The sequence below is a fragment of the Anneissia japonica genome, unplaced genomic scaffold (assembly GCF_011630105.1).
Source record: "Anneissia japonica isolate Jap-2015-1 unplaced genomic scaffold, ASM1163010v1 scaffold694_len1028156_cov167, whole genome shotgun sequence".
Lineage (NCBI taxonomy): Eukaryota > Metazoa > Echinodermata > Crinoidea > Comatulida > Comatulidae > Anneissia > Anneissia japonica.
Window position 1 is genome coordinate 161,094 of NW_022727885.1, and position 9,856 is coordinate 170,949.

Genomic DNA, 9,856 nt, shown 5'->3' on the forward strand with positions numbered 1-9,856 from the left:
ATACACATCTAGATGTGTATAACAACAAAGTATTAATAGGTCAAAAAATAATGCTTTCAACATAAGATTTTGCATAACTTTATGAATTTGTAAGAGCCAAAAACAGCACCTAACAGAACAGATTAATTCTTGCTTTCTAGCGCGTATCATTCAATGTTTCCTGTGCGAGTTCAGCGCGTGGTGTAGGCTAGTGAACCGGCGAACGCTTGCATTCATTTCACTGTAACATGTCAATTTTAGGGAAGCAAAATTATAACTGCAAACCTAATTATATTTACATGTTGAGAATCTACTAATCATAAGCTTTCCATTCATATATTTCATGAAGTAAAAAGAGCAATAGAAAGGGTCTAACTTATCAAACAAACACCAGGCACACTCCAGTCTCCGCATCAGTCGCCGGAGAAAAATGATTACGCCAAGCGCCTGTATACAATACAGTCAATGGTGTTTGGAAGGCTTGATTTCATTGGTTTCTAAAAGTGACGGAGCTAAATATTGATCACAACCATTTTTACAACAAGTATGGTAGAAAGAATAAAGATTAACTTACAGAGAGAAAGTAACCGATAGGTCAAATACTTTGCGAGTCATTCTGATTAGAATTTGGTAACATGAGCCGCGAAAGGTCAAAATTGCTTTCTACGGTAGAAATCCAATGTAGAAATGGATCTTTTATTTTTTAAAAAAGGAGGAAATTGATCTGATGAGCAGTTCTAAAGTTATGGTAGAAAAGGCTGTAAAAAAATGTGTTTTCAGGTGTTTTTTTTAATGCAGTTTTATCAATTTATGCCAGCGCGCTACTAAAGAGCGCGTACAAATTCATATACAGTGTTCTATAAACTGTATGAAATTAATCGTAAAGATGTGTTTAATAAAGTTTAAGTCCATCAATTTCAGTTATGTGTACAATGGAAAATAAAAGCCCAGAATCAATTTGTGTCCTACAGTAAATTATGTAGGCTCTGCTGACAATTCTAATAGCGTTGCAATTTGGTTTTTACAAAGTTTGTTTGCATAGAGCCCGGCCATAAATAGGCCTACGTAACGTCTGACTATCAATAAATAACATTGAATACGTTGCTGCAACTGTGTGTTAACCTCGTTATTTTCTGAAATAATCTAACCAAAGCTCACAACTTTTGCGAATTCTTCTCATAGTAGTGTTTTGTGTTTGCTGGGGTGAATAGGAATAGCATTGAGTATGACTGGATGTCAGTCTCTGCTTGGTCCTAGAAGCACAAATAAAGAGAACAACAGAAACTAAAGAAGAGTACGAAAAGATAGCAAACAACCAAAAACAATTAAAAAGACACACGCGTACATCAAACTTCTAGATTTTGGTGTCATTTTGATAGTCTGGATGGATCTCATAATTTACGCATGGTCGCTATTTATTGCAGCCAATTTAGAGAATGCAATGGAAGATACGGTCTCCCTCCAATTAAAGACCACTTTTGTGACCGGTATTTCCGTGGTCTTTATAATAGACAGTTTTCATCTGGGCCAAAAAAAGTGGTTGTTAATTCGAGGAGGTCTCATAAGAGCAGCTCACAACCAGGGGTAAAGCTACCGGAAAATCCGACAATTTAGGGATTTGGAAGGCTTGTTTGTACGCTTTTACCGGATTCCCTAACCTACAGACGCCTGAGTTTATGATTGACATGGAAGTGCTTAACTTTGCCGGCACCGACCGGAAGTTACTTTAAAATTCCTTGCAATTCCCATTTAACCATACAATTCATTATAGATCGAAATAGATGAAAGGAACTATAGACTTACAGATGCAACTACACGACAACAGGGTGATTTTTATTGCAAGCATTGAGCAATTAATGTGAAGCATAGAAAAACAAAGACAACGGGAGGCGGGGCGATCTACTACTGAAGTTACGTATTTTATGCCTATTTTATCTATCCTATATTAGCCAGGACACTTCTACAAAGACTGTGTGCATAATATGCATAATGTAGCTATTCATTATGATAATTGCATCAATAAAACGCAAAATTACCGTGAATTGCATAAAACATCTATTTTCAACCTATAAAAGTTACGCAAAGCAAATAGATGTTCTTCATTTAGCCACTTGAAACAGTTTTAAATATTGAGAAAATATTTAAAAGTTTTAATTTTTTTTATTATTTTTGTTAAAACAGATTAAAATACTGTGAAGGCTATTGAGGACAACACTTTTTACATATTTAAATACTGTGAAGCCTTTGTGGTCAACAATAAAACAAGATCAACTACTAACATATCTATTAGTAGGCCTATATTATTATGTTGTTTTGTAGTATTTTAAACAAAATTTTTGAAACCAATTCTTATAAGTCACCAAATAATACATTTCTACCAACCTTTAATATAAAACTAAAAATCAGTACACCCTTTTATGTACTGAAGTATCTATTAGTATTTACATGAATTGCATACTCGCAGCATTTTACTTTCTATTAGAAACTGCTATTTTAAAACTATAGAACCAATAAGCATAACAATTGAGACCATACAAACAAAACATTCAAACTTTTCTTGGTAATAAATGCGTCAAATAGCCCAAGAACAAAACACCTGGTTAATCTCGCTTAGTCATTCCGGCTTGTTTTCTGGCAAATTTATAATGAGCTGCTGAAAAATGATGGGCAGTCATCGCCGCTGCCAGTGACAGCTCTCCACCTAAGACCACGCCCAGTATGATCTCAGCGAAAGCTACGCGGCTATTCTCTGTTGGCAGTTGCAAAATACTAAGGCACGTCTATAATACAAAAGAAAAGAATACAGATAAGTACAGGACTCGGTATCTCTTAGAAAAGATTATGTTGGTAAGAACGTAATTCGTTTCACTTATGGATTTACTGTATATATCTATTATAGAAAAGAACAGATTCTGTAAGTATTATCAGTGCTTGTCATACATTAGTCATTAGCGTCTTGGAAACTAGTGGCACCGGTGTGAAAAAGACAATATGCCTTAGAAACTCAGGCTATACCACCTTCTTCTAAATAACTGCTGTCAGGTTCTAACGCTAAGAAGTACCTATAGTGACATTACATCATGACCATAATTATATGGGTACATTGTGACTATATTTGCATAATTCAGTTTCTTGTCAAAGAAAATGTGATAGCCTGGATAGGGGTTCAGATATAAAGTAACTTTGAAGACGCTCATCGTTTTAACTTCCATTAAGTAATAATTATGGTTTTCTTTTTGCAGGTATGACGTCAACAGCATAGAAAATAAATGCGTTATGCCTACTAGAAAACGATTATTGTTTTTATCATCCGGCAAAACAAGGCAGGTGTACACAGGGGAAAAGCGACTTTCAAAATAGATTGTGAGGTGCCAAATCTAGCCCTTTAAAGCGACATTTTGTAGTCTTCCAAAGAACTCAGTTCCAGACGTATTTGTGAGCTTTAAAAAATTACCATATTTACACATTCAACAAATTCCATCTTATTAATATTTGTAATTTTATAAGGATTGTTAATTTGATGCATGTAGTCTCGAGGTTGTTGATTGGGGTTCATTGAGGCTAAGTGGCAAAGATTCGAGCACATTAATTTATTCCATGCGCTTTTAGAAGACAGTCACTGGTCTTGTAAATAGATACTTATAACCATTCTACAAGGGGTGTAGGGGGTTAAGTAGAGGTAGCACCTTTGTTACCCCGTCAGCTGTGTCATTTACGAGACGGATTTTGTCTTCGCGTATCCCCTAAATTTCTCACGTTTGGCTCCACGTGCCAAACCCTGGGCAACGATCTCAGCAGACCGGTTAAACAAAGTGAGAAGGCGGTGATATCACAGTACCGTTGGCCGAAGGGCTTTCTTAACAAAAGTCATCGGCCATGGCAGAGAATTCTCCTAAATAGAATCAACAGAGTGGGAGTATATCAACTGTGGTCAGACCTGGGAGAGGGATAGGCTTTGCCAGGTCTACTTGTCCAAGACATCTTTACGGATGAATGAATGAATACCGTTAGATTAGCACACTGCCTCAGTCGTCGTTCGGGATAAAAAGCTGAGCATCCTGAGCTAACAGGTGTGCTGCTGATGGAAGGAAAAGATGGAGCTAGGAGCATCATAATCGCGACGTGGAATGTACGGACACAAGCACAACCAGGACAATTCAGGAACTAACACATGAACTTTAATTGGACTATTTGAAGTCAGGTGGAATTTTCTTGGAAAACACCAAACTGAGGAGGGCACGTAGCACTACTGTAGAGGGGAGATCGACAAGCATGTGTATGTGGTAGGATTGTTTGTCAGTAAGGCCAGTAAAGAATTTATGATGGGGTACAATCCTATATCCAGCATACTTATTCGCATGAAGGCATTCCCGTTTAAGTCAGCATCACCAAGGTCTACGCTCCAACTAGTGACCACGATGATCAGGAAACTGATGGGTTTACAGCCAACACCAGGATGTCATAAAGAGAGTGACCATGACCTTTTGATCATGAAATTTCGAGTGAAGTCTCCAAATGAGATCTCTAAGCTGAATACTAGGATCAAATTCAACCTTGAGCGCCTTAAGGGTAAGGCCACCTGTGAATTCTTCCAATTATCGGCAGCAAACTTCTCTACGTATATTAGAATGAAATGTTGACCCAATGACTACCACCTTCAGCTATGACAGAATCATCCAAAGACATCACTGGCAAGTTACCATTGGCCAAACACCGTGAGTTACAGAAGAAATACTTGAAATGTGTGGCACTCGGAGAGGACTGACGAATAGCAGAGTACAAAGAAGTAAACAAACAGATAAGGAAGAACATAAAAAAAACCCAAACAAACAAACAAAAGGAGGCTTGATCCAACACCAATGTTCAGAGATTGAAATCCATCTTAAAAACACTAACAACAGAAAAGCCATCCCGACGGAAAAAAAACTTCACTAAGCAAAAGCAGTCCAAAATCAATACCCATTAAGACGAAATATGGAAAGCACCTAACAGAAACCCAAGGACATCATGGAGAGATAGAGAGAGTACTGCCCGGAGCTGTACAATCATTCCACCAGAGGTGGTAACCCCGACGTCGTAGAAGTTCCAGAGAACTCAAGTGATGATAAATTCCCCACACTTAAAAAGGAAGTGAAGTCGTAGGAAGAGCATTAAAGAACGGGAAGGATCTGTCACTTGCAATAAATACTTAAAGAGAAGCATTTACGAAAGAAAGTCCACAGCTGAATAGCAAAGACACGACACGGAAGTACCGTAAGTATCGATAACATCTGAAATGGAGAGACAGCATCCCAGCGGAGGATGGTAGAGGGGATGATAAAGGTACTGGCAGACAGGTGGTTGGCCAACAGCAAGGACGACCCAATCGCTGAATATCGAGGCCTGGACACTAACAGCTGAACTTCAAAGACGATTCTATCCGCTCGTAATGAGATGGAACCAGTACCTAGACCGCATCCCAATTTTTCAGTGCTTAATACCATCAGATAAGAGACAGGCCCGTTTGAGACCCTCCTGGCCATCGTCAAAAAGAGGAAGCTAAAATGGTAATTCCATGTAAGAAAGAGCCAATGCCCTGTCCACGTACGACCATTCAAAAAGGTACCACCACATGCAGCAGGTAGAAGTAGCCTGTGTGCAGTAGGAAATTAACGGGAAAAAAGTAAAGGAAAATTTATTTTTGGCTTTTCTGAATCAGTATATCATATAGTGTCTCAGAAAATTCTTAGAGCTTGGGCAATTTTTTTTATAGCACTTTGAAATTTTGACATAAAATACGGTATCCTATTTTGGGCTAATTATGGTGGGTGTAGGGGAAATTTATGTATGTCTTTTTTTACATATGCTATGTATATCAAATGTAACAAGAACATAAATATCCATATATAAATTATACACACACACCTACACCTGTCTCTTATACACATCTAGATGTGTATAAGAGACAGCTACTGTAGAGGGGATTCAGCTGTGGACTTTCTTTCGTAAATGCTTCTCTTTAAGTATTTATTGCAAGCGACAGATCCTTCCCGTTCTTTAATGCTCTTCCTACGACTTCACTTCCTTTTTAAGTGTGGGGAATTTATCATCACTTGAGTTCTCTGAAACTTCTACGACGTCGGGGTTACCACCTCTGGTGGAATGATTGTACAGCTCCGGGCAGTACTCTCTCTCTCTCTCTCTCTCTCTCTATATATATATATATATATATATATATATATATATATACAATTCNNNGGACTCGGATCGGGGTAAATTGTAAAAACTATGGCATTATATTAGTCACCTCTAGTTTTGCTATAAATGTGAAAATTGACAATAAACTTAGTTTACTAATTACTCTTTACTGTTTTTATCAATTTAATTGAAATGATCATAATGCCAATTTCCAAGATGGCGTTCATCTTGGCGGAGAAAATGGTTATCTTTGTAAGATTATTATTATTATTATTATTATTATTATTATTATTATTATTATTATTATTATTATTATTATTATTCTCAAAGTACAAAATACAATCTCATCAAAGCAATGTACACATATAGAATATATATAAATATTAATATTTTAATAGTAGTATTATGCTTATTTATTATTGCTGAAATCATTAATAATATTATGTATATATTACTGTTGTGTATTTCTATTATTTCAAAATTATATTTTATTATTAGAATGAATTACATTCATTCTTCCTATTCGTCATCGTCATCATCATTCTCATTGTTAATTGTCTAAATCATCATAATCATCCTTACTGTCATCGATCGTTGTAATCATCACCATCATCATCATCATCACATCATACTCATCCATCGTCATCGCCCTCACCTTCATACGTCCTCATCAATCATCTATCGTCGTTACCATCATAATCTTCATCCTCCTCATCCTTCATCATCATCCTCATCATCATATTCATCCTCATCCATCATCCTCGTCATCTTCAATGGCATAGCCAGCTATTGGCACAGTTGGGAGAGTCCCACACCATTTTCCAATGGATCCACAAAAAATGGGTTCACATTTTGAAAAATGGGTCCAAATTATGTAATTTATGTATAAAATGGATCCAGATTTCTTATATTTAGCTTAAAATGGGTAAAATTTAAGAAAATGGGTCCAGATATTTCATATTTTTGCGTAAAATTGGTCCACATTGTTTGAATTTACACGTAAAGTGGGTCCACTCTGATATTGTCCCACACCGTTTGAAAATCCTGGCTATGGCATTGATCCTCATCCATCTTCGTCACCCTCATCCCCATCCTCACCAATCATCGTTATCATCATCACCAACACCTTCATCCTACTAATCATCCTCATCCTTCATCATCCTTATCCTCATCATCATCAACCTCATCCTTATCCTACTTATCACCATCACTCATTCATCATCATAGTCCTCATTATCATCATCATTGTCATTATCATCCTCATTAAAATCATCATCTATCATCATCATCCATCATCATCATCCTTGTTCTCATTATCATCAACCACATCATCATCATCCTTATTAATCATCATTATCAATCATCATCCTCATCATGAAGATGATGATGAAGAGGAGGAGGAAGACGACCAGAATGGAAGATGAGGATGAGGGGCAGAGGGGATGTTTCTCATCATTAACCTCATCAACATCATTCTCATCAATCATACTCATCATTATCACGATCATCATTATCCTCACCAGCCTTATCAGCATAAGGACAAGGGTAAGGATGATAGGGATGATTCTCATCATCCATCATCATCATCATCATCATCATCATTCTCATCAATCATGTTCTATTATTCTCATCACCATCATCACAATCATTATCATCAACAACCATTATCATCAATCATAATCACCATCATCTTCTTCCTCACCATCATTCTCATCTTTCTTCTCATCATCATCAACATCCTCCTTATAATGGGGAATAGGCCTAATGAGGATGCGGATGACAATAAGGAAGATGATGATGATAATAATAATAATGACATCAGTATATTAAGAATAACAGTACTAACGCTAATATTAATGTGAATTATAAACTATAATTGTTTTTAAACGCATAAGAATAATGATATACTATATTAATAATATTATAGAGTAACAACGTAATAGTATAATAATGATGATGAAGAAAAATGTAGTGTAGAAAGATTAAATTTAAATAGGTAAACATTTCCCTTAATTTTGATTGTGGTAGTCTTGGAATTTGGTATTTTGACGTCATAATTAATTTTCAAATTTGCTTGGGAGGTGGGGAATTCCCGTCTGACAGGCCTAGACCCCATCATCCGATGCCACGACGAGGTCGCCACACCACAAATAATGATTTGCTTATCCATATAACATTATTTTGATTGCCAATCCCTAATATTTTGGCTTAAAAGCAAAATTTTGGGCCATACTAAGCTTAAAAAAACTCTCCCATAAGCCCAGAGGTGTTTATTCCTGGACTCTGACCGAGGGTCTAGTCGGCCCTGTGTTTGGACTCACTATATCAGACCCCCTGGGGCCACTACTATAATGGGTAAGTATTTAACTAAGGTCCTGTCAGTTTTCACAGTTATAGAAACAAATTTAAAAGTGACTAAAAACATAAACATGTCTCCCATACCCCGATCCAAAAATTGGTATTTTAAAGCATAATTTCACTATTTCGTTTTTTCGTTGGGTAAATTTTGTAGTAATTCATCAATTATATATATACATATGTTTTATTTTATTCCAGTATGTATAATATTGTATTGAGATTGTATTGTACTTTGATAACAATAAAATTATTTTTACAATAAAAACATAGTTTTTCCCACAATAATGGACGGCATCTTGGAATTTATCATGATGACGTCATCATTCCGATCAAATTTAGAGTGATGAGTAACTATATAGCCAGGTTTTTGATACATTTCATATCCACAGTATATGTAAAAGTGACCAAAAACATAAAGTTATTTCCCCTACCCCCATTTTAAATAGTTTAAAGTAGGGTATTTTAGGCCAAAATTTCAAAGTGCTGTAAAAAAAATTGCCCAAGCCCTAGGCATGGGGATATTTTTTTCTGAGATACTATAGGGTATGTTGATTCAGAAAAACCAAAAATTAAGTTTCCTTTATTTTTTTCCCGCTAAAATTCTTTTCAGCAGTTTTACAACCAGGCTATACCGGTTATATAGTACTTTCACTAAATCTTGTCGGTCATTATTATTTCGGAGTCTCAGTAGGTTTGTAGATAATGATTATTTATGGAAGTACAAGTACTGTACCACTATAAAGTATGATAGTTTAAAGTGAAAAGAAAAACAAAACAAAACAAAACAAATAGGCCATATATTTAGCGTTTGAGTTGATACAAACTGGCACCATCTCCAACATGTTTGTATATTTTCATTTTCTGTCAGTAGAGAAAAATACAGCGCCAAAAACCAAAGGTTATTACAGTGAAGCAATGGTCTGATGAGTAAGTTGAACAGCTACAATTTGAGTTCGAGACAGACTGGAACATCATCAAAGAGAACAGTACAAACGCTGTCTCTTATACACATCTAGATGTGTATAAGAGACAGATTTATTATTGTTGAAATCAATAATAATATTATTTATATATTACTGTATTGTGTTTCTGTTATTTCAAAATTATATTTTAATATTAGAATGAATTACATTGTTACTACTGTTATATAATAATATTATTTATAATATTTTTATTACCACTATTGATATCATTACAGTATTATCATCATCCGTCATCATCATCCTCATCCTATCTGTCATCGTCATCATCATTCTCATTGTTGTCTAATCATTATAATCATCCTTATTATCATCGATCGTTGTAATCATCATCATCATAATCACATCATAATCATCCATCG